The sequence below is a fragment of the Lepisosteus oculatus genome, chromosome 14, assembly GCF_040954835.1.
Source record: "Lepisosteus oculatus isolate fLepOcu1 chromosome 14, fLepOcu1.hap2, whole genome shotgun sequence".
Classification (NCBI taxonomy): domain Eukaryota; kingdom Metazoa; phylum Chordata; class Actinopteri; order Semionotiformes; family Lepisosteidae; genus Lepisosteus; species Lepisosteus oculatus.
Window position 1 is genome coordinate 34843588 of NC_090709.1, and position 25579 is coordinate 34869166.

Genomic DNA, 25579 nt, shown 5'->3' on the forward strand with positions numbered 1-25579 from the left:
AATTATAATAATACAGTGTGTGATCTCCTGTCCCAGCCTGAGGAACAGACAGTGAGCCTGTCTCTCAATAAAAATACAGTGTGTGATCTCCTGTCCCAGCCTGGGGAACAGACAGTGAGCCTGTCTCTCAATAATAATAATACAGTGTGTGATCTCCTGTCCCAGCCTGGGGAACAGACAGTGAGCCTGTCTCTCAATAATAATAATACAGTGTGTGATCTCCTGTCCCAGCCCGAGGAACAGACAGTGAGCCTGTCCCTCAATAATAATAATACAGTGTGTGATCTCCTGTCCCAGCCTGGGGAACAGACAGTGAGCCTGTCTCTCAATAATAATAATACAGTGTGTGATCTCCTGTCCCAGCCTGAGGAACAGACAGTGAGCCTGTCTCTCAATAATAATAATCCAGTGTGTGATCTCCTGTCCCAGCCTGAGGAACAGACAGTGAGCCTGTCTCTCAATAATAATAATCCAGTGTGTGATCTCCTGTCCCAGCCTGAGGAACAGACAGTGAGCCTGTCTCTCAATAATAATAATCCAGTGTATGATCTCCTGTCCCAGCCTGAGGAACAGACAGTGAGCCTGTCTCTCAATAATAATAATAATACAGTGTGTGATCTCCTGTCCCAGCCCGAGGAACAGACAGTGAGCCTGTCCCTCAATAATAATAATCCAGTGTGTGATCTCCTGTCCCAGCCTGGGGAACAGACAGTGAGCCTGTCTCTCAATAATAATAATCCAGTGTGTGATCTCCTGTCCCAGCCTGAGGAACAGACAGTGAGCCTGTCTCTCAATAATAATAATACAGTGTGTGATCTCCTGTCCCAGCCTGAGGAACAGACAGTGAGCCTGTCTCTCAATAATAATAATACAGTGTGTGATCTCCTGTCCCAGCCTGGGGAACAGACAGTGAGCCTGTCTCTCAAAATAATAATACAGTGTGTGATCTCCTGTCCCAGCCTGAGGAACAGACAGTGAGCCTGTCTCTCAATAATAATAATACAGTGTGTGATCTCCTGTCCCAGTCTGAGGAACAGACAGTGAGCCTGTCTCTCAATAATAATACAGTGTGTGATCACCTGTCCCAGCCTGGGGAACGGACAGTGAGCCCGTCTTTCAATTATAATAATACAGTGTGTGATCTCCTGTCCCAGCCTGAGGTTCAGAAAGTGAACCTGTCCCTCAATAATAATAATACAGTGTGTGATCTCCTGTCCCAGCCTGAGGAACAGACAGTGAGCCTCTCTCTCAATAATAATAATACAGTGTGTGATCTCCTGTCCCAGCCTGAGGAACAGAAAGTGAACCTGTCCCTCAATAATAATAATACAGTGTGTGATCTCCTGTCCCAGCCTGAGGAACAGACAGTGAGCCTCTCTCTCAATAATAATAATACAGTGTGTGATTTCCTGTCCCAGCCTGAGGAACAGTGAGCCTGTCTCTCAATCATAATAATAATCCAGTGTGTGATCTCCTGTCCCAGCCTGAGGAACAGACAGTGAGCCCGTCTCTCAATAATAATAATACAGTGTGTGATCTCCTGTCCCAGCCTGAGGAACAGACAGTTAGCCTGTCTCTCAATAATAATAATACAGTGTGTGATCTCCTGTCCCAGCCTGAGGAACAGACAGTGAGCCTGTCTCTCAATAATAATAATACAGTGTGTGATCTCCTGTCCCAGCCTGAGGAACAGTGAGCCTGTCTCTCAATAATAATAATAATCCAGTGTGTGATCTCCTGTCCCAGCCTGGGGAACAGACAGTGAGCCTGTCTCTCAATAATAATAATCCAGTGTGTGATCTCCTGTCCCAGCCTGAGGAACAGACAGTGAGCCCGTCTCTCAATAAAAATACAGTGTGTGATCTCCTGTCCCAGCCTGGGGAACATACAGTGAGCCTGTCTCTCTATAATAATAATATAGTGTATCTCCTCCTGTCCCAGCCTAAGGAACAGACAGTGAGCCCGTCTCTCAATAATAATAATAATACTGTGTGTCATCTCCTGTCCCAGCCAGAGGAACAGCGAGCCTGTCTCTCAATAATAATAATACAGTATGTGATCTCTTGTCTCAGCCTGAGGAACAGACAGTGAGCCTGTCTCTCAATAATAATAATACAGTGTGTGATCTCCTGTCCCAGCCTGGGGAACAGACAGTGAGCCTGTCTCTCAATAATAATAATCCAGTGTGTGATCTCCTGTCCCAGCCTGAGGAACAGACAGTGAGCCTGTCTCTCAATAATAATAATCCAGTGTATGATCTCCTGTCCCAGCCTGAGGAACAGACAGTGAGCCTGTCTCTCAATAATAATAATAATACAGTGTGTGATCTCCTGTCCCAGCCCGAGGAACAGACAGTGAGCCTGTCCCTCAATAATAATAATACAGTGTGTGATCTCCTGTCCCAGCCTGGGGAACAGACAGTGAGCCTGTCTCTCAATAATAATAATACAGTGTGTGATCTCCTGTCCCAGCCTGAGGAACAGACAGTGAGCCTGTCTCTCAATAATAATACAGTGTGTGATCTCCTGTCCCAGCCTGGGGAACAGACAGTGAGCCTGTCTCTCAATAATAATAATCCAGTGTGTGATCTCCTGTCCCAGCCTGAAGAACAGACAGTGAGCCTGTCTCTCAATAATAATAATCCAGTGTGTGATCTCCTGTCCCAGCCTGAGGAACAGACAGTGAGCCCGTCTCTCAATTATAATAATACAGTGTGTGATCTCCTGTCCCAGCCTGAGGAACAGACAGTGAGCCTGTCTCTCAATAATAATAATAATGATACAGTGTGTGATCTCCTGTCCCAGCCTGAGGAACAGACAGTGAGCCCATCTCTCAATTATAATAATACAGTGTGTGATCTCCTGTCCCAGCCTGAGGAACAGACAGTGAGCCTCTCTCTCAATAATAATAATACAGTGTGTGATCTCCTGTCCCAGCCTGAGGAACAGTGAGCCTGTCTCTCAATAATAATAATAATCCAGTGTGTGATCTAATGTCCCACCCTGAGGAACAGACAGTGAGCCTGTCTCTCAATAATAATAATAATAATAATAATAATAATAATAATAATAATAATAATAATAATAATACAGTGTGTGATCTCCTGTCCCAGTCTGAGGAACAGAAAGTGAACCTGTCCCTCAATAATAATAATACAGTGTGTGATCTCCTGTCCCAGCCTGAGGAACAGACAGTGAGCCTGTCTCTCAATAATAATAATAATACAGTGTGTGATCTCCTGTCCCAGTCTGAGGAACAGACAGTGAGCCTGTCTCTCAATAAAAATACAGTGTGTGATCTCCTGTCCCAGACTGGGGAACAGACAGTGAGCCTGTCTCTCAATAATAATAATAATAATAATAATAATAATAATAATAATAATAATAATACAGTGTGTGATCTCCTGTCCCAGCCCGAGGAACAGACAGTGAGCCTGTCCCTCAATAATAATAATACAGTGTGTGATCTCCTGTCCCAGCCTGGGGAACAGACAGTGAGCCTGTCTCTCAATAATAATAATACAGTGTGTGATCTCCTGTCCCAGCCTGAGGAACAGACAGTGAGCCTGTCTCTCAATAATAATAATCCAGTGTGTGATCTCCTGTCCCAGCCTGAGGAACAGACAGTGAGCCTGTCTCTCAATAATAATAATCCAGTGTGTGATCTCCTGTCCCAGCCTGAGGAACAGACAGTGAGCCTGTCTCTCAATAATAATAATCCAGTGTATGATCTCCTGTCCCAGCCTGAGGAACAGACAGTGAGCCTGTCTCTCAATAATAATAATAATACAGTGTGTGATCTCCTGTCCCAGCCCGAGGAACAGACAGTGAGCCTGTCCCTCAATAATAATAATCCAGTGTGTGATCTCCTGTCCCAGCCTGGGGAACAGACAGTGAGCCTGTCTCTCAATAATAATAATCCAGTGTGTGATCTCCTGTCCCAGCCTGAGGAACAGACAGTGAGCCTGTCTCTCAATAATAATAATACAGTGTGTGATCTCCTGTCCCAGCCTGAGGAACAGACAGTGAGCCTGTCTCTCAATAATAATAATACAGTGTGTGATCTCCTGTCCCAGCCTGGGGAACAGACAGTGAGCCTGTCTCTCAAAATAATAATACAGTGTGTGATCTCCTGTCCCAGCCTGAGGAACAGACAGTGAGCCTGTCTCTCAATAATAATAATACAGTGTGTGATCTCCTGTCCCAGTCTGAGGAACAGACAGTGAGCCTGTCTCTCAATAATAATACAGTGTGTGATCACCTGTCCCAGCCTGGGGAACGGACAGTGAGCCCGTCTTTCAATTATAATAATACAGTGTGTGATCTCCTGTCCCAGCCTGAGGTTCAGAAAGTGAACCTGTCCCTCAATAATAATAATACAGTGTGTGATCTCCTGTCCCAGCCTGAGGAACAGACAGTGAGCCTCTCTCTCAATAATAATAATACAGTGTGTGATCTCCTGTCCCAGCCTGAGGAACAGAAAGTGAACCTGTCCCTCAATAATAATAATACAGTGTGTGATCTCCTGTCCCAGCCTGAGGAACAGACAGTGAGCCTCTCTCTCAATAATAATAATACAGTGTGTGATTTCCTGTCCCAGCCTGAGGAACAGTGAGCCTGTCTCTCAATCATAATAATAATCCAGTGTGTGATCTCCTGTCCCAGCCTGAGGAACAGACAGTGAGCCCGTCTCTCAATAATAATAATACAGTGTGTGATCTCCTGTCCCAGCCTGAGGAACAGACAGTTAGCCTGTCTCTCAATAATAATAATACAGTGTGTGATCTCCTGTCCCAGCCTGAGGAACAGACAGTGAGCCTGTCTCTCAATAATAATAATACAGTGTGTGATCTCCTGTCCCAGCCTGAGGAACAGTGAGCCTGTCTCTCAATAATAATAATAATCCAGTGTGTGATCTCCTGTCCCAGCCTGGGGAACAGACAGTGAGCCTGTCTCTCAATAATAATAATCCAGTGTGTGATCTCCTGTCCCAGCCTGAGGAACAGACAGTGAGCCCGTCTCTCAATAAAAATACAGTGTGTGATCTCCTGTCCCAGCCTGGGGAACATACAGTGAGCCTGTCTCTCTATAATAATAATATAGTGTATCTCCTCCTGTCCCAGCCTGAGGAACAGACAGTGAGCCCGTCTCTCAATAATAATAATAATACTGTGTGTCATCTCCTGTCCCAGCCAGAGGAACAGCGAGCCTGTCTCTCAATAATAATAATACAGTATGTGATCTCTTGTCTCAGCCTGAGGAACAGACAGTGAGCCTGTCTCTCAATAATAATAATACAGTGTGTGATCTCCTGTCCCAGCCTGGGGAACAGACAGTGAGCCTGTCTCTCAATAATAATAATCCAGTGTGTGATCTCCTGTCCCAGCCTGAGGAACAGACAGTGAGCCTGTCTCTCAATAATAATAATACCGTGTGTGATCTCCTGTCCCAGCCTGAGGAACAGACAGTGAGCCTGTCTCTCAATAATAATAATAATACAGTGTGTGATCTCCTGTCCCAGCCCGAGGAACAGACAGTGAGCCTGTCCCTCAATAATAATAATACAGTGTGTGATCTCCTGTCCCAGCCTGGGGAACAGACAGTGAGCCTGTCTCTCAATAATAATAATACAGTGTGTGATCTCCTGTCCCAGCCTGAGGAACAGACAGTGAGCCTGTCTCTCAATAATAATACAGTGTGTGATCTCCTGTCCCAGCCTGGGGAACAGACAGTGAGCCTGTCTCTCAATAATAATAATCCAGTGTGTGATCTCCTGTCCCAGCCTGAAGAACAGACAGTGAGCCTGTCTCTCAATAATAATAATCCAGTGTGTGATCTCCTGTCCCAGCCTGAGGAACAGACAGTGAGCCCGTCTCTCAATTATAATAATACAGTGTGTGATCTCCTGTCCCAGCCTGAGGAACAGACAGTGAGCCTGTCTCTCAATAATAATAATAATGATACAGTGTGTGATCTCCTGTCCCAGCCTGAGGAACAGACAGTGAGCCCATCTCTCAATTATAATAATACAGTGTGTGATCTCCTGTCCCAGCCTGAGGAACAGACAGTGAGCCTCTCTCTCAATAATAATAATACAGTGTGTGATCTCCTGTCCCAGCCTGAGGAACAGTGAGCCTGTCTCTCAATAATAATAATAATCCAGTGTGTGATCTAATGTCCCACCCTGAGGAACAGACAGTGAGCCTGTCTCTCAATAATAATAATAATAATAATAATAATAATAATAATAATAATACAGTGTGTGATCTCCTGTCCCAGTCTGAGGAACAGAAAGTGAACCTGTCCCTCAATAATAATAATACAGTGTGTGATCTCCTGTCCCAGCCTGAGGAACAGACAGTGAGCCTGTCTCTCAATAATAATAATAATACAGTGTGTGATCTCCTGTCCCAGTCTGAGGAACAGACAGTGAGCCTGTCTCTCAATAAAAATACAGTGTGTGATCTCCTGTCCCAGACTGGGGAAAAGACAGTGAGCCTGTCTCTCAATAATAATAATAATAATAATAATAATAATAATAATAATAATAATAATAATAATAATAATAATACAGTGTGTGATCTCCTGTCCCAGCCTGAGGAACAGACAGTGAGCCTGTCTCTCATTAATAATAATACAGTGTGTGATCTCCTGTCCCAGCCTGAGGAACAGTGAGCCTGTCTCTCAATAATAATAATAATCCAGTGTGTGATCTCCTGTCCCAGCCTGGGGAACAGACAGTGAGCCTGTCTCTCAATAATAATAATCCAGTGTGTGATCTCCTGTCCCAGCCTGGGGAACAGACAGTGAGCTTGTCTCTCAATAATAATAATCCAGTGTGTGATCTCCTGTCCCAGCCTGAGGAACAGACAGTGAGCCCGTCTCTCAATAAAAATACAGTGTGTGATCTCCTGTCCCAGCCTGGGGAACATTCAGTGAGCCGGTCTCTCTATAATAATAATATAGTGTATCTCCTCCTGTCCCAGCCTGAGGAACAGACAGTGAGCCCGTCTCTCAATAATAATAATAATACTGTGTGTCATCTCCTGTCCCAGCCAGAGGAACAGTGAGCCTGTCTCTCAATAATAATAATACAGTATGTGATCTCCTGTCCCAGCCTGAGGAACAGACAGTGAGCCTGTCTCTCAATAATAATACAGTGTGTGATCTCCTGTCCCAGCCTGGGGAACAGACAGTGAGCCTGTCTCTCAATAATAATAATCCAGTGTGTGATCTCCTGTCCCAGCCTGAGGAACAGACAGTGAGCCTGTCTCTCAATAATAATAATCCAGTGTGTGATCTCCTGTCCCAGCCTGAGGAACAGACAGTGAGCCCGTCTCTCAATTATAATAATACAGTGTGTGATCTCATGTCCCAGTCTAAGGATCAGACAGTGAGCCTGTCTCTCAATAATAATAATACAGTGTGTGATCTCCTGTCCCAGCCTGGGGAACGGACAGTGAGCCTGTCTCTCAATAATAATAATACAGTATGTGATCTCCTGTCCCAGCCCGAGGAACAGACAGTGAGCCTGTCTCTCAATAAAAATACAGTGTGTGATCTCCTGTCCCAGCCTGAGGAACAGACAGTGAGCCCGTCTCTCAATAATAATAATCCAGTGTATGATCTCCTGTCCCAGCCTGAGGAACAGACAGTGAGCCTGTCTCTCAATAATAATAATAATGATACAGTGTGTGATCTCCTGTCCCAGCCTGAGGAACAGACAGTGAGCCCATCTCTCAATTATAATAATACAGTGTGTGATCTCCTGTCCCAGTCTAAGGAACAGACAGTGAGCCTGTCTCTCAATAATAATAATCCAGTGTGTGATCTCCTGTCCCAGCCTGAGGAACAGACAGTGAGCCTGTCTCTCAATAATAATAATCCAGTGTGTGATCTCCTGTCCCAGCCTGAGGAACAGACAGTGAGCCTGTCTCTCAATAATAATAATCCAGTGTGTGATCTCTTGTCCCAGCCTGAGGAACAGACAGTGAGCCTCTCTCTCAATAATGATAATAATACAGTGTGTGATCTCCTGTCCCAGCCTGAGGAACAGTGAGCCTGTCTCTCAATAATAATAATAATCCAGTGTGTGATCTCCTGTCCCAGCCTGGGGAACAGACAGTGAGCCTGTCTCTCAATAATAATAATAATAATAATAATAATAATAATAATAATAATAATAATAATAATAATAATAATAATAATACAGTGTGTGATCTCCTGTCCCAGTCTGAGGAACAGAAAGTGAACCTGTCCCTCAATAATAATAATACAGTGTGTGATCTCCTGTCCCAGCCTGAGGAACAGACAGTGAGCCTGTCTCTCAATAATAATAATAATACAGTGTGTGATCTCCTGTCCCAGTCTGAGGAACAGACAGTGAGCCTGTCTCTCAATAAAAATACAGTGTGTGATCTCCTGTCCCAGCCTGGGGAACAGACAGTGAGCCTGTCTCTCAATAATAATAATAATAATAATAATAATAATAATAATAATAATAATACAGTGTGTGATCTCCTGTCCCGGCCTGAGGAACAGACAGTGAGCCTGTCTCTCAATAATAATAATCCAGTGTGTGATCTCCTGTCCCAGCCTGAGGAACAGACACTGAGCCTGTCTCTCAATAATAATAATACAGTGTGTGATCTCCTGTCCCAGCCTGGGGAACAGTGAGTCTGTCTCTCAATAATAATACAGTGTGTGATCTCCTGTCCCGGCCTGAGGAACAGACAGTGAGCCTGTCTCTCAATAATAATAATATAGTGTATCTCCTCCTGTCCCAGCCTGAGGAACAGACAGTGAGCCCGTCTCTCAATAATAATAATAATACTGTGTGTCATCTCCTGTCCCAGCCAGAGGAACAGTGAGCCTGTCTCTCAATAATAATAATACAGTGTGTGATATCATTTCCCAGCCTGAGGAAAAGACAGTGAGCCTGTCTCTCAATAATAATAATACAGTGTGTGATCTCCTGTCCCAGCCTGAGGAACAGACAGTGAGCCTGTCTCTCAATAATAATACTAATACAGTGTGTGATCTCCTGTCCCAGCCTGAGGAACAGACAGTGAGCCCGTCTCTCAATTATAATAATACAGTGTGTGATCTCCTGTCCCAGCCTGAGGAACAGACAGTGAGCATGTCTCTCAATAAAAATACAGTGTGTGATCTCCTGTCCCAGCCTGGGGAACAGACAGTGAGCCTGTCTCTCAATAATAATAATAATACAGTGTGTGATCTCCTGTCCCAGCCTGGGGAACGGACAGTGAGCCTGTCTCTCAATAATAATAATACAGTGTGTGATCTCCTGTCCCAGCCCGAGGAACAGACAGTGAGCCTGTCTCTCAATAATAATACAGTGTGTGATCTCCTGTCCCAGCCTGGGGAACAGACAGTGAGCCTGTCTCTCAATAATAATAATACAGTGTGTGATCTCCTGTCCCAGCCTGGGGAACAGACAGTGAGCCTGTCTCTCAATAATAATAATACAGTGTGTGATCTCCTGTCCCAGCCCGAGGAACAGACAGTGAGCCTGTCCCTCAATAATAATAATACAGTGTGTGATCTCCTGTCCCAGCCTGGGGAACAGACAGTGAGCCTGTCTCTCAATAATAATAATACAGTGTGTGATCTCCTGTCCCAGCCTGAGGAACAGACAGTGAGCCTGTCTCTCAATAATAATAATCCAGTGTGTGATCTCCTGTCCCAGCCTGAGGAACAGACAGTGAGCCTGTCTCTCAATAATAATAATCCAGTGTGTGATCTCCTGTCCCAGCCTGAGGAACAGACAGTGAGCCTGTCTCTCAATAATAATAATCCAGTGTATGATCTCCTGTCCCAGCCTGAGGAACAGACAGTGAGCCTGTCTCTCAATAATATTAATCCAGTGTGTGATCTCCTGTCCCAGCCCGAGGAACAGACAGTGAGCCCGTCTCTCAATAATAATAATCCAGTGTGTGATCTCCTGTCCCAGCCTGAGGAACAGTGAGCCTGTCTCTCAATAATAATAATAATCCAGTGTGTGATCTCCTGTCCCACCCTGAGGAACAGACAGTGAGCCTGTCTCTCAATAATAATAATAATAATAATAATAATAATACAGTGTGTGATCTCCTGTCCCAGTCTGAGGAACAGAAAGTGAACCTGTCCCTCAATAATAATAATACAGTGTGTGATCTCCTGTCCCAGCCTGAGGAACAGACAGTGAGCCTGTCTCTCAATAATAATAATAATAATACAGTGTGTGATCTCCTGTCCCAGTCTGAGGAACAGACAGTGAGCCTGTCTCTCAATAAAAATACAGTGTGTGATCTCCTGTCCCAGCCTGGGGAACAGACAGTGAGCTTGTCTCTCAATAATAATAATAATAATAATAATAATAATAATAATAATAATAATAATAATAATACAGTGTGTGATCTCCTGTCCCAGTCTGAGGAACAGAAAGTGAACCTGTCCCTTAATAATAATAATACAGTGTGTGATCTCCTGTCCCAGCCTGAGGAACAGACAGTGAGCCTCTCTCTCAATAATAATAATACAGTGTGTGATCTCCTGTCCCAGCCTGAGGAACAGACAGTTAGCCTGTCTCTCAATAATAATAATACAGTGTGTGATCTCCTGTCCCAGCCTGAGGAACAGTGAGCCTGTCTCTCAATAATAATAATAATCCAGTGTGTGATCTCCTGTCCCAGCCTGGGGAACAGACAGTGAGCCTGTCTCTCAATAATAATAATCCAGTGTGTGATCTCCTGTCCCAGCCTGGGGAACAGACAGTGAGCTTGTCTCTCAATAATAATAATCCAGTGTGTGATCTCCTGTCCCAGCCTGAGGAACAGACAGTGAGCCCGTCTCTCAATAAAAATACAGTGTGTGATCTCCTGTCCCAGCCTGGGGAACAGTGAGTCTGTCTCTCAATAATAATACAGTGTGTGATCTCCTGTCCCGGCCTGAGGAACAGACAGTGAGCCTGTCTCTCAATAATAATAATACAGTGTGTGATCTCCTGTCCCAGCCTGAGGAACAGACACTGAGCCTGTCTCTCAATAATAATAATACAGTGTGTGATCTCCTGTCCCAGCCTGGGGAACAGTGAGTCTGTCTCTCAATAATAATACAGTGTGTGATCTCCTGTCCCGGCCTGAGGAACAGACAGTGAGCCTGTCTCTCAATAATAATAATATAGTGTATCTCCTCCTGTCCCAGCCTGAGGAACAGACAGTGAGCCCGTCTCTCAATAATGATAATAATACTGTGTGTCATCTCCTGTCCCAGCCAGAGGAACAGTGAGCCTGTCTCTCAATAATAATAATACAGTATGTGATCTCTTGTCTCAGCCTGAGGAACAGACAGTGAGCCTGTCTCTCAATAATAATAATACAGTGTGTGATCTCCTGTCCCAGCCTGGGGAACAGTGAGTCTGTCTCTCAATAATAATACAGTGTGTGATCTCCTGTCCCAGCCTGAGGAACAGACAGTGAGCCCGTCTCTCAATAATAATAATAATACTGTGTGTCATCTCCTGTCCCAGCCAGAGGAACAGACAGTGAGCCTGTCTCTCAATAATAATAATACAGTGTGTGATCTCCTGTCCCATCCTGGGGAACAGTGAGTCTGTCTCTCAATAATAATACAGTGTGTGATCTCCTGTCCCGGCCTGAGGAACAGACAGTGAGCCTGTCTCTCAATAATAATATTACAGTGTGTGATCTCCTGTCCCAGCCTGAGGAACAGTGAGCCTGTCTCTCAATAATAATAATACAGTGTGTGATCTCCTGTCCCAGCCTGAGGAACAGTGAGCCTGTCTCTCAATAATAATAATAATCCAGTGTGTGATCTCCTGTCCCAGCCTGGGGAACAGACAGTGAGCCTGTCTCTCAATAATAATAATCCAGTGTGTGATCTCCTGTCCCAGCCTGGGGAACAGACAGTGAGCTTGTCTCTCAATAATAATAATCCAGTGTGTGATCTCCTGTCCCAGCCTGAGGAACAGACAGTGAGCCCGTCTCTCAATAAAAATACAGTGTGTGATCTCCTGTCCCAGCCTGAGGAACATACAGTGAGCCTGTCTCTCTATAATAATAATATAGTGTATCTCCTCCTGTCCCAGCCTGGGGAACAGACAGTGAGCCTGTCTCTCAATAATAATAATCCAGTGTGTGATCTCCTGTCCCAGCCTGGGGAACAGACAGTGAGCCTGTCTCTCAATAATAATAATCCAGTGTGTGATCTCCTGTCCCAGCCTGGGGAACAGACAGTGAGCCTGTCTCTCAATAATAATAATACAGTGTGTGATCTCCTGTCCCAGCCTGAGGAACAGACAGTGAGCCTGTCTCTCAATAATAATAATCCAGTGTGTGATCTCCTGTCCCAGCCTGAGGAACAGACAGTGAGCCTGTCTCTCAATAATAATAATCCAGTGTGTGATCTCCTGTCCCAGCCTGAGGAACAGACAGTGAGCCTGTCTCTCAATAATAATAATCCAGTGTGTGATCTCCTGTCCCAGCCCGAGGAACAGACAGTGAGCCCGTCTCTCAATAATAATAATCCAGTGTGTGATCTCCTGTCCCAGCCTGAGGAACAGTGAGCCTGTCTCTCAATAATAATAATAATCCAGTGTGTGATCTCCTGTCCCACCCTGAGGAACAGACAGTGAGCCTGTCTCTCAATAATAATAATAATAATAATAATAATAATAATAATAATAATACAGTGTGTGATCTCCTGTCCCAGTCTGAGGAACAGAAAGTGAACCTGTCCCTCAATAATAATAATACAGTGTGTGATCTCCTGTCCCAGCCTGAGGAACAGACAGTGAGCCTGTCTCTCAATAATAATAATAATACAGTGTGTGATCTCCTGTCCCAGTCTGAGGAACAGATAGTGAGCCTGTCTCTCAATAAAAATACAGTGTGTGATCTCCTGTCCCAGCCTGGGGAACAGACAGTGAGCCTGTCTCTCAATAATAATAATAATAATAATAATAATACAGTGTGTGATCTCCTGTCCCAGTCTGAGGAACAGAAAGTGAACCTGTCCCTTAATAATAATAATACAGTGTGTGATCTCCTGTCCCAGCCTGAGGAACAGACAGTGAGCCTGTCTCTCAATAATAATAATACAGTGTGTGATCTCCTGTCCCAGCCTGAGGAACAGACAGTGAGCCTGTCTCTCAATAATAATAATCCAGTGTGTGATCTCCTGTCCCAGCCTGAGGAACAGACAGTGAGCCTGTCTCTCAATAATAATAATCCAGTGTGTGATCTCCTGTCCCAGCCTGAGGAACAGACAGTGAGCCTGTCTCTCAATAATAATAATCCAGTGTATGATCTCCTGTCCCAGACTGAGGAACAGACAGTGAGCCTGTCTCTCAATAATAATAATAATCCAGTGTGTGATCTCCTGTCCCAGCCCGAGGAACAGACAGTGAGCCCGTCTCTCAATAATAATAATCCAGTGTGTGATCTCCTGTCCCAGCCTGAGGAACAGTGAGCCTGTCTCTCAATAATAATAATAATCCAGTGTGTGATCTCCTGTCCCACCCTGAGGAACAGACAGTGAGCCTGTCTCTCAATAATAATAATAATAATAATAATAATAATAATAATAATAATAATAATACAGTGTGTGATCTCCTGTCCCAGTCTGAGGAACAGAAAGTGAACCTGTCCCTCAATAATAATAATACAGTGTGTGATCTCCTGTCCCAGCCTGAGGAACAGACAGTGAGCCTGTCTCTCAATAATAATAATAATAATACAGTGTGTGATCTCCTGTCCCAGCCTGGGGAACAGACAGTGAGCCTGTCTCTCAATAATAATAATAATAATAATAATAATAATAATAATAATAATAATAATAATAATAATAATAATAATACAGTGTGTGATCTCCTGTCCCAGTCTGAGGAACAGAAAGTGAACCTGTCCCTTAATAATAATAATACAGTGTGTGATCTCCTCTCCCAGCCTGAGGAACAGACAGTGAGCCTCTCTCTCAATAATAATAATACAGTGTGTGATCTCCTGTCCCAGCCTGAGGAACAGACAGTGAGCCTGTCTCTCAATAATAATAATACAGTGTGTGATCTCCTGTCCCAGCCTGAGGAACAGTGAGCCTGTCTCTCAATAATAATAATAATCCAGTGTGTGATCTCCTGTCCCAGCCTGGGGAACAGACAGTGAGCCTGTCTCTCAATAATAATAATCCAGTGTGTGATCTCCTGTCCCAGCCTGGGGAACAGACAGTGAGCTTGTCTCTCAATAATAATAATCCAGTGTGTGATCTCCTGTCCCAGCCTGAGGAACAGACAGTGAGCCCGTCTCTCAATAAAAATACAGTGTGTGATCTCCTGTCCCAGCCTGGGGAACAGTGAGTCTGTCTCTCAATAATAATACAGTGTGTGATCTCCTGTCCCGGCCTGAGGAACAGACAGTGAGCCTGTCTCTCAATAATAATAATACAGTGTGTGATCTCCTGTCCCAGCCTGAGGAACAGACACTGAGCCTGTCTCTCAATAATAATAATACAGTGTGTGATCTCCTGTCCCAGCCTGGGGAACAGTGAGTCTGTCTCTCAATAATAATACAGTGTGTGATCTCCTGTCCCGGCCTGAGGAACAGACAGTGAGCCTGTCTCTCAATAATAATAATATAGTGTATCTCCTCCTGTCCCAGCCTGAGGAACAGACAGTGAGCCCGTCTCTCAATAATAATAATAATACTGTGTGTCATCTCCTGTCCCAGCCAGAGGAACAGTGAGCCTGTCTCTCAATAATAATAATACAGTATGTGATCTCTTGTCTCAGCCTGAGGAACAAACAGTGAGCCTGTCTCTCAATAATAATAATACAGTGTGTGATCTCCTGTCCCAGCCTGGGGAACAGTGAGTCTGTCTCTCAATAATAATACAGTGTGTGATCTCCTGTCCCAGCCTGAGGAACAGACAGTGAGCCCGTCTCTCAATAATAATAATAATACTGTGTGTCATCTCCTGTCCCAGCCAGAGGAACAGACAGTGAGCCTGTCTCTCAATAATAATAATACAGTGTGTGATCTCCTGTCCCATCCTGGGGAACAGTGAGTCTGTCTCTCAATAATAATACAGTGTGTGATCTCCTGTCCCGGCCTGGGGAACAGACAGTGAGCCTGTCTCTCAATAATAATAATACAGTGTGTGATCTCCTGTCCCAGCCTGAGGAACAGTGAGCCTGTCTCTCAATAATAATAATAATACAGTGTGTGATCTCCTGTCCCAGCCTGAGGAACAGACAGTGAGCCTGTCTCTCAATAATAATAATACAGTGTGTGATCTCCTGTCCCAGCCTGAGGAACAGTGAGCCTGTCTCTCAATAATAATAATAATCCAGTGTGTGATCTCCTGTCCCAGCCTGGGGAACAGACAGTGAGCCTGTCTCTCAATAATAATAATCCAGTGTGTGATCTCCTGTCCCAGCCTGGGGAACAGACAGTGAGCTTGTCTCTCAATAATAATAATCCAGTGTGTGATCTCCTGTCCCAGCCTGAGGAACAGACAGTGAGCCCGTCTCTCAATAAAAATACAGTGTGTGATCTCCTGTCCCAGCCTGAGGAACATACAGTGAGCCTGTCTCTCTATAATAATAATATAGTGTATCTCCTCCTGTCCCAGCCTGAGGAACAGACAGTGAGCCCGTCTCTCAATAATAATAATAATAATACTGTGTGTCATCTCCTGTCCCAGCCAGAGGAACAGTGAGCTTGTCTCTCAATAATAATAATACAGTGTGATCTCCTGTCCCAGCCTGGGGAACAGACAGTGAGCCTGTCTCTCAATAATAATAATACAGTGTGTGATCTCCTGTCCCAGCCTGAGGAACAGACAGTGAGCCTGTCTCTCAATAATAATAATACAGTGTGTGATCTCCTGTCCCAGCCTGGGGAACAGTGAGTCTGTCTCTCAATAATAATACAGTGTGTGATCTCCTGTCCCGGCCTGAGGAACAGACAGTGAGCCTGTCTCTCAATAATAATAATACAGTGTATCTCCTCCTGTCCCAGCCTGAGGAACAGACAGTGAGCCCGTCTCTCAATAATAATAATAATACTGTGTGTCATCTCCTGTCCCAGCCAGAGGAACAGTGAGCCTGTCTCTCAATAATAATAATAATACAGTGTGTGATCTCATTTCCCAGCCTGAGGAAAAGACAGTGAGCCTGTCTCTCAATAATAATAATACAGTGTGTGATCTCCTGTCCCAGCCTGAGGAACAGACAGTGAGCCCGTCTCTCAATTATAATAATACAGTGTGTGATCTCCTGTCCCAACCTGAGGAACAGACAGTGAGCCTGTCTCTCAATAATAATAATCCAGTGTGTGATCTCCTGTCCCAGCCTGAGGAACAGACAGTGAGCCCGTCTCTCAATTATAATAATACAGTGTGTGATCTCCTGTCCCAGTCTAAGGATCAGACAGTGAGCCTGTCTCTCAATAATAATAATACAGTGTGTGATCTCCTGTCCCAGCCTGGGGAACGGACAGTGAGCCTGTCTCTCAATAATAATAATCCAGTGTGTGATCTCCTGTCCCAGCCCGAGGAACAGACAGTGAGCCTGTCTCTCAATAATAATAATCCAGTGTGTGATCTCCTGTCCCAGCCTGAGGAACAGACAGTGAGCCTGTCTCTCAATAATAATAATACAGTGTGTGATCTCCTGTCCCAGCCTGAGGAACAGACAGTGAGCCTGTCTCTCAATAATAATAATAATACAGTGTGTGATCTCCTGTCCCAGTCTGAGGAACAGATAGTGAGCCTGTCTCTCAATAAAAATACAGTGTGTGATCTCCTGTCCCAGCCTGGGGAACAGACAGTGAGCCTGTCTCTCAATAATAATAATAATAATAATAATAATAATAATAATAATACAGTGTGTGATCTCCTGTCCCAGTCTGAGGAACAGAAAGTGAACCTGTCCCTTAATAATAATAATACAGTGTGTGATCTCCTGTCCCAGCCTGAGGAACAGACAGTGAGCCTGTCTCTCAATAATAATAATACAGTGTGTGATCTCCTGTCCCAGCCTGAGGAACAGACAGTGAGCCTGTCTCTCAATAATAATAATCCAGTGTGTGATCTCCTGTCCCAGCCTGAGGAACAGACAGTGAGCCTGTCTCTCAATAATAATAATCCAGTGTGTGATCTCCTGTCCCAGCCTGAGGAACAGACAGTGAGCCTGTCTCTCAATAATAATAATCCAGTGTATGATCTCCTGTCCCAGACTGAGGAACAGACAGTGAGCCTGTCTCTCAATAATAATAATAATCCAGTGTGTGATCTCCTGTCCCAGCCCGAGGAACAGACAGTGAGCCCGTCTCTCAATAATAATAATCCAGTGTGTGATCTCCTGTCCCAGCCTGAGGAACAGTGAGCCTGTCTCTCAATAATAATAATAATCCAGTGTGTGATCTCCTGTCCCACCCTGAGGAACAGACAGTGAGCCTGTCTCTCAATAATAATAATAATAATAATAATAATAATAATAATAATAATAATAATAATAATACAGTGTGTGATCTCCTGTCCCAGTCTGAGGAACAGAAAGTGAACCTGTCCCTCAATAATAATAATACAGTGTGTGATCTCCTGTCCCAGCCTGAGGAACAGACAGTGAGCCTGTCTCTCAATAATAATAATAATAATACAGTGTGTGATCTCCTGTCCCAGCCTGGGGAACAGACAGTGAGCCTGTCTCTCAATAATAATAATAATAATAATAATAATAATAATAATAATAATAATAATAATAATAATAATAATAATAATACAGTGTGTGATCTCCTGTCCCAGTCTGAGGAACAGAAAGTGAACCTGTCCCTTAATAATAATAATACAGTGTGTGATCTCCTGTCCCAGCCTGAGGAACAGACAGTGAGCCTCTCTCTCAATAATAATAATACAGTGTGTGATCTCCTGTCCCAGCCTGAGGAACAGACAGTGAGCCTGTCTCTCAATAATAATAATACAGTGTGTGATCTCCTGTCCCAGCCTGAGGAACAGTGAGCCTGTCTCTCAATAATAATAATAATCCAGTGTGTGATCTCCTGTCCCAGCCTGGGGAACAGACAGTGAGCCTGTCTCTCAATAATAATAATCCAGTGTGTGATCTCCTGTCCCAGCCTGGGGAACAGACAGTGAGCTTGTCTCTCAATAATAATAATCCAGTGTGTGATCTCCTGTCCCAGCCTGAGGAACAGACAGTGAGCCCGTCTCTCAATAAAAATACAGTGTGTGATCTCCTGTCCCAGCCTGGGGAACAGTGAGTCTGTCTCTCAATAATAATACAGTGTGTGATCTCCTGTCCCGGCCTGAGGAACAGACAGTGAGCCTGTCTCTCAATAATAATAATACAGTGTGTGATCTCCTGTCCCAGCCTGAGGAACAGACACTGAGCCTGTCTCTCAATAATAATAATACAGTGTGTGATCTCCTGTCCCAGCCTGGGGAACAGTGAGTCTGTCTCTCAATAATAATACAGTGTGTGATCTCCTGTCCCGGCCTGAGGAACAGACAGTGAGCCTGTCTCTCAATAATAATAATATAGTGTATCTCCTCCTGTCCCAGCCTGAGGAACAGACAGTGAGCCCGTCTCTCAATAATAATAATAATACTGTGTGTCATCTCCTGTCCCAGCCAGAGGAACAGTGAGCCTGTCTCTCAATAATAATAATACAGTATGTGATCTCTTGTCTCAGCCTGAGGAACAAACAGTGAGCCTGTCTCTCAATAATAATAATACAGTGTGTGATCTCCTGTCCCAGCCTGGGGAACAGTGAGTCTGTCTCTCAATAATAATACAGTGTGTGATCTCCTGTCCCAGCCTGAGGAACAGACAGTGAGCCCGTCTCTCAATAATAATAATAATACTGTGTGTCATCTCCTGTCCCAGCCAGAGGAACAGACAGTGAGCCTGTCTCTCAATAATAATAATACAGTGTGTGATCTCCTGTCCCATCCTGGGGAACAGTGAGTCTGTCTCTCAATAATAATACAGTGTGTGATCTCCTGTCCCGGCCTGGGGAACAGACAGTGAGCCTGTCTCTCAATAATAATAATACAGTGTGTGATCTCCTGTCCCAGCCTGAGGAACAGTGAGCCTGTCTCTCAATAATAATAATAATACAGTGTGTGATCTCCTGTCCCAGCCTGAGGAACAGACAGTGAGCCTGTCTCTCAATAATAATAATACAGTGTGTGATCTCCTGTCCCAGCCTGAGGAACAGTGAGCCTGTCTCTCAATAATAATAATAATCCAGTGTGTGATCTCCTGTCCCAGCCTGGGGAACAGACAGTGAGCCTGTCTCTCAATAATAATAATCCAGTGTGTGATCTCCTGTCCCAGCCTGGGGAACAGACAGTGAGCTTGTCTCTCAATAATAATAATCCAGTGTGTGATCTCCTGTCCCAGCCTGAGGAACAGACAGTGAGCCCGTCTCTCAATAAAAATACAGTGTGTGATCTCCTGTCCCAGCCTGAGGAACATACAGTGAGCCTGTCTCTCTATAATAATAATATAGTGTATCTCCTCCTGTCCCAGCCTGAGGAACAGACAGTGAGCCCGTCTCTCAATAATAATAATAATAATACTGTGTGTCATCTCCTGTCCCAGCCAGAGGAACAGTGAGCTTGTCTCTCAATAATAATAATACAGTGTGATCTCCTGTCCCAGCCTGGGGAACAGACAGTGAGCCTGTCTCTCAATAATAATAATACAGTGTGTGATCTCCTGTCCCAGCCTGAGGAACAGACAGTGAGCCTGTCTCTCAATAATAATAATACAGTGTGTGATCTCCTGTCCCAGCCTGGGGAACAGTGAGTCTGTCTCTCAATAATAATACAGTGTGTGATCTCCTGTCCCGGCCTGAGGAACAGACAGTGAGCCTGTCTCTCAATAATAATAATACAGTGTATCTCCTCCTGTCCCAGCCTGAGGAACAGACAGTGAGCCCGTCTCTCAATAATAATAATAATACTGTGTGTCATCTCCTGTCCCAGCCAGAGGAACAGTGAGCCTGTCTCTCAATAATAATAATAATACAGTGTGTGATCTCATTTCCCAGCCTGAGGAAAAGACAGTGAGCCTGTCTCTCAATAATAATAATACAGTGTGTGATCTCCTGTCCCAGCCTGAGGAACAGACAGTGAGCCCGTCTCTCAATTATAATAATACAGTGTGTGATCTCCTGTCCCAACCTGAGGAACAGACAGTGAGCCTGTCTCTCAATAATAATAATCCAGTGTGTGATCTCCTGTCCCAGCCTGAGGAACAGACAGTGAGCCCGTCTCTCAATTATAATAATACAGTGTGTGATCTCCTGTCCCAGTCTAAGGATCAGACAGTGAGCCTGTCTCTCAATAATAATAATACAGTGTGTGATCTCCTGTCCCAGCCTGGGGAACGGACAGTGAGCCTGTCTCTCAATAATAATAATCCAGTGTGTGATCTCCTGTCCCAGCCCGAGGAACAGACAGTGAGCCTGTCTCTCAATAATAATAATCCAGTGTGTGATCTCCTGTCCCAGCCTGAGGAACAGACAGTGAGCCTGTCTCTCAATAATAATAATACAGTGTGTGATCTCCTGTCCCAGCCTGGGGAACAGACAGTGAGCCTGTCTCTCAATTATAATAATCCAGTGTGTGATCTCTTGTCCCAGCCTGAGGAACAGACAGTGAGCCTCTCTCTCAATAATAATAATACAGTGTGTGATCTCCTGTCCCAGCCTGAGGAACAGTGAGCCTGTCTCTCAATAATAATAATAATCCAGTGTGTGATCTCCTGTCCCACCCTGAGGAACAGACAGTGAGCCTGTCTCTCAATAATAATAATAATAATAATAATAATAATAATAATAATAATAATAATAATAATAATAATAATAATACAGTGTGTGATCTCCTGTCCCAGTCTGAGGAACAGAAAGTGAACCTGTCCCTTAATAATAATAATACAGTGTGTGATCTCCTGTCCCAGCCTGAGGAACAGACAGTGAGCCTCTCTCTCAATAATAATAATACAGTGTGTGATCTCCTGTCCCAGCCTGAGGAACAGACAGTGAGCCTGTCTCTCAATAATAATAATACAGTGTGTGATCTCCTGTCCCAGCCTGAGGAACAGTGAGCCTGTCTCTCAATAATAATAATAATCCAGTGTGTGATCTCCTGTCCCAGCCTGGGGAACAGACAGTGAGCCTGTCTCTCAATAATAATAATCCAGTGTGTGATCTCCTGTCCCAGCCTGGGGAACAGACAGTGAGCTTGTCTCTCAATAATAATAATCCAGTGTGTGATCTCCTGTCCCAGCCTGAGGAACAGACAGTGAGCCCGTCTCTCAATAAAAATACAGTGTGTGATCTCCTGTCCCAGCCTGGGGAACAGTGAGTCTGTCTCTCAATAATAATACAGTGTGTGATCTCCTGTCCCGGCCTGAGGAACAGACAGTGAGCCTGTCTCTCAATAATAATAATACAGTGTGTGATCTCCTGTCCCAGCCTGAGGAACAGACACTGAGCCTGTCTCTCAATAATAATAATACAGTGTGTGATCTCCTGTCCCAGCCTGGGGAACAGTGAGTCTGTCTCTCAATAATAATACAGTGTGTGATCTCCTGTCCCGGCCTGAGGAACAGACAGTGAGCCTGTCTCTCAATAATAATAATATAGTGTATCTCCTCCTGTCCCAGCCTGAGGAACAGACAGTGAGCCCGTCTCTCAATAATAATAATAATACTGTGTGTCATCTCCTGTCCCAGCCAGAGGAACAGTGAGCCTGTCTCTCAATAATAATAATACAGTATGTGATCTCTTGTCTCAGCCTGAGGAACAGACAGTGAGCCTGTCTCTCAATAATAATAATACAGTGTGTGATCTCCTGTCCCAGCCTGGGGAACAGTGAGTCTGTCTCTCAATAATAATACAGTGTGTGATCTCCTGTCCCAGCCTGAGGAACAGACAGTGAGCCCGTCTCTCAATAATAATAATAATAATACTGTGTGTCATCTCCTGTCCCAGCCAGAGGAACAGACAGTGAGCCTGTCTCTCAATAATAATAATACAGTGTGTGATCTCCTGTCCCATCCTGGGGAACAGTGAGTCTGTCTCTCAATAATAATACAGTGTGTGATCTCCTGTCCCGGCCTGAGGAACAGACAGTGAGCCTGTCTCTCAATAATAATAATACAGTGTGTGATCTCCTGTCCCAGCCTGAGGAACAGTGAGCCTGTCTCTCAATAATAATAATACAGTGTGTGATCTCCTGTCCCAGCCTGAGGAACAGACAGTGAGCCTGTCTCTCAATAATAATAATACAGTGTGTGATCTCCTGTCCCAGCCTGAGGAACAGTGAGCCTGTCTCTCAATAATAATAATAATCCAGTGTGTGATCTCCTGTCCCAGCCTGGGGAACAGACAGTGAGCCTGTCTCTCAATAATAATAATCCAGTGTGTGATCTCCTGTCCCAGCCTGGGGAACAGACAGTGAGCTTGTCTCTCAATAATAATAATCCAGTGTGTGATCTCCTGTCCCAGCCTGAGGAACAGACAGTGAGCCCGTCTCTCAATAAAAATACAGTGTGTGATCTCCTGTCCCAGCCTGAGGAACATACAGTGAGCCTGTCTCTCTATAATAATAATATAGTGTATCTCCTCCTGTCCCAGCCTGAGGAACAGACAGTGAGCCCGTCTCTCAATAATAATAATAATAATACTGTGTGTCATCTCCTGTCCCAGCCAGAGGAACAGTGAGCTTGTCTCTCAATAATAATAATACAGTGTGATCTCCTGTCCCAGCCTGGGGAACAGACAGTGAGCTTGTCTCTCAATAATAATAATCCAGTGTGTGATCTCCTGTCCCAGCCTGAGGAACAGACAGTGAGCCCGTCTCTCAATAAAAATACAGTGTGTGATCTCCTGTCCCAGCCTGGGGAACAGTGAGTCTGTCTCTCAATAATAATACAGTGTGTGATCTCCTGTCCCGGCCTGAGAAACAGACAGTGAGCCTGTCTCTCAATAATAATAATACAGTGTGTGATCTCCTGTCCCAGCCTGAGGAACAGACAGTGAGCCTGTCTCTCAATAATAATAATACAGTGTGTGATCTCCTGTCCCAGCCTGGGGAACAGTGAGTCTGTCTCTCAATAATAATACAGTGTGTGATCTCCTGTCCCGGCCTGAGGAACAGACAGTGAGCCTGTCTCTCAATAATAATAATACAGTGTATCTCCTCCTGTCCCAGCCTGAGGAACAGACAGTGAGCCCGTCTCTCAATAATAATAATAATACTGTGTGTCATCTCCTGTCCCAGCCAGAGGAACAGTGAGCCTGTCTCTCAATAATAATAATAATACAGTGTGTGATCTCATTTCCCAGCCTGAGGAAAAGACAGTGAGCCTGTCTCTCAATAATAATAATACAGTGTGTGATCTCCTGTCCCAGCCTGAGGAACAGACAGTGAGCCTGTCTCTCAATAATAATACTAATACAGTGTGTGATCTCCTGTCCCAGCCCGAGGAACAGACAGTGAGCCTGTCCCTCAATAATAATAATACAGTGTGTGATCTCCTGTCCCAGCCTGGGGAACAGACAGTGAGCCTGTCTCTCAATAATAATAATCCAGTGTGTGATCTCCTGTCCCAGCCTGAGGAACAGACAGTGAGCCTGTCTCTCAATAATAATAATACAGTGTGTGATCTCCTGTCCCAGCCTGAGGAACAGACAGTGAGCCTGTCTCTCAATAATAATAATACAGTGTGTGATCTCCTGTCCCAGCCTGGGGAACAGACAGTGAGCCTGTCTCTCAAAATAATAATACAGTGTGTGATCTCCTGTCCCAGCCTGAGGAACAGACAGTGAGCCTGTCTCTCAATAATAATAATACAGTGTGTGATCTCCTGTCCCAGTCTGAGGAACAGACAGTGAGCCTGTCTCTCAATAATAATACAGTGTGTGATCACCTGTCCCAGCCTGGGGAACGGACAGTGAGCCTGTCTCTCAATAATAATAATACAGTGTGTGATCTCCTGTCCCAGCCCGAGGAACAGACAGTGAGCCTGTCTCTCAATAATAATACAGTGTGTGATCTCCTGTCCCAGCCTGGGGAACAGACAGTGAGCCTGTCTCTCAATAATAATAATCCAGTGTGTGATCTCCTGTCCCAGTCTGAGGAACAGACAGTGAGCCTGTCTCTCAATAATAATAATCCAGTGTGTGATCTCCTGTCCCAGCCTGAGGAACAGACAGTGAGCCTGTCTCTCAATAATAATAATCCAGTGTATGATCTCCTGTCCCAGCCTGAGGAACAGACAGTGAGCCTGTCTCTCAATAATAATAATAATACAGTGTGTGATCTCCTGTCCCAGCCTGAGGAACAGAAAGTGAACCTGTCCCTCAATAATAATAATACAGTGTGTGATCTCCTGTCCCAGTCTGAGGAACAGACAGTGAGCCTGTCTCTCAATAATAATTCAGTGTGTGATCTCCTGTCCCAGCCTGTGGAACGGACAGTGAGCCTGTCTCTCAATAATAATACAGTGTGTGATCTCCTGTCCCAGCCTGGGGAACAGACAGTGAGCCTGTCTCTCAATAATAATAATCCAGTGTGTGATCTCCTGTCCCAGCCTGAGGAACAGACAGTGAGCCTGTCTCTCAATAATAATAATCCAGTGTATGATCTCCTGTCCCAGCCTGGGGAACAGACAGTGAGCCTGTCTCTCAATAATAATAATACAGTGTGTGATCTCCTGTCCCAGCCTGAGGAACAGACAGTGAGCCTGTCTCTCAATAATAATACAGTGTGTGATCTCCTGTCCCAGCCTGGGGAACAGACAGTGAGCCTGTCTCTCAATAATAATAATCCAGTGTGTGATCTCCTGTCCCAACCTGAGGAACAGACAGTGAGCCTGTCTCTCAATAATAATAATCCAGTGTGTGATCTCCTGTCCCAGCCTGAGGAACAGACAGTGAGCCCGTCTCTCAATTATAATAATACAGTGTGTGATCTCCTGTCCCAGTCTAAGGATCAGACAGTGAGCCTGTCTCTCAATAATAATAATACAGTGTGTGATCTCCTGTCCCAGCCTGGGGAACGGACAGTGAGCCTGTCTCTCAATAATAATAATCCAGTGTGTGATCTCCTGTCCCAGCCCGAGGAACAGACAGTGAGCCTGTCTCTCAATAAAAATACAGTGTGTGATCTCCTGTCCCAGCCTGAGGAACAGACAGTGAGCCTGTCTCTCAATAATAATAATACAGTGTGTGATCTCCTGTCCCAGCCTGGGGAACAGACAGTGAGCCTGTCTCTCAATAATAATAATCCAGTGTGTGATCTCTTGTCCCAGCCTGAGGAACAGACAGTGAGCCTCTCTCTCAATAATAATAATACAGTGTGTGATCTCCTGTCCCAGCCTGAGGAACAGTGAGCCTGTCTCTCAATAATAATAATAATCCAGTGTGTGATCTCCTGTCCCACCCTGAGGAACAGACAGTGAGCCTGTCTCTCAATAATAATAATAATAATAATAATAATAATAATAATAATAATAATAATACAGTGTG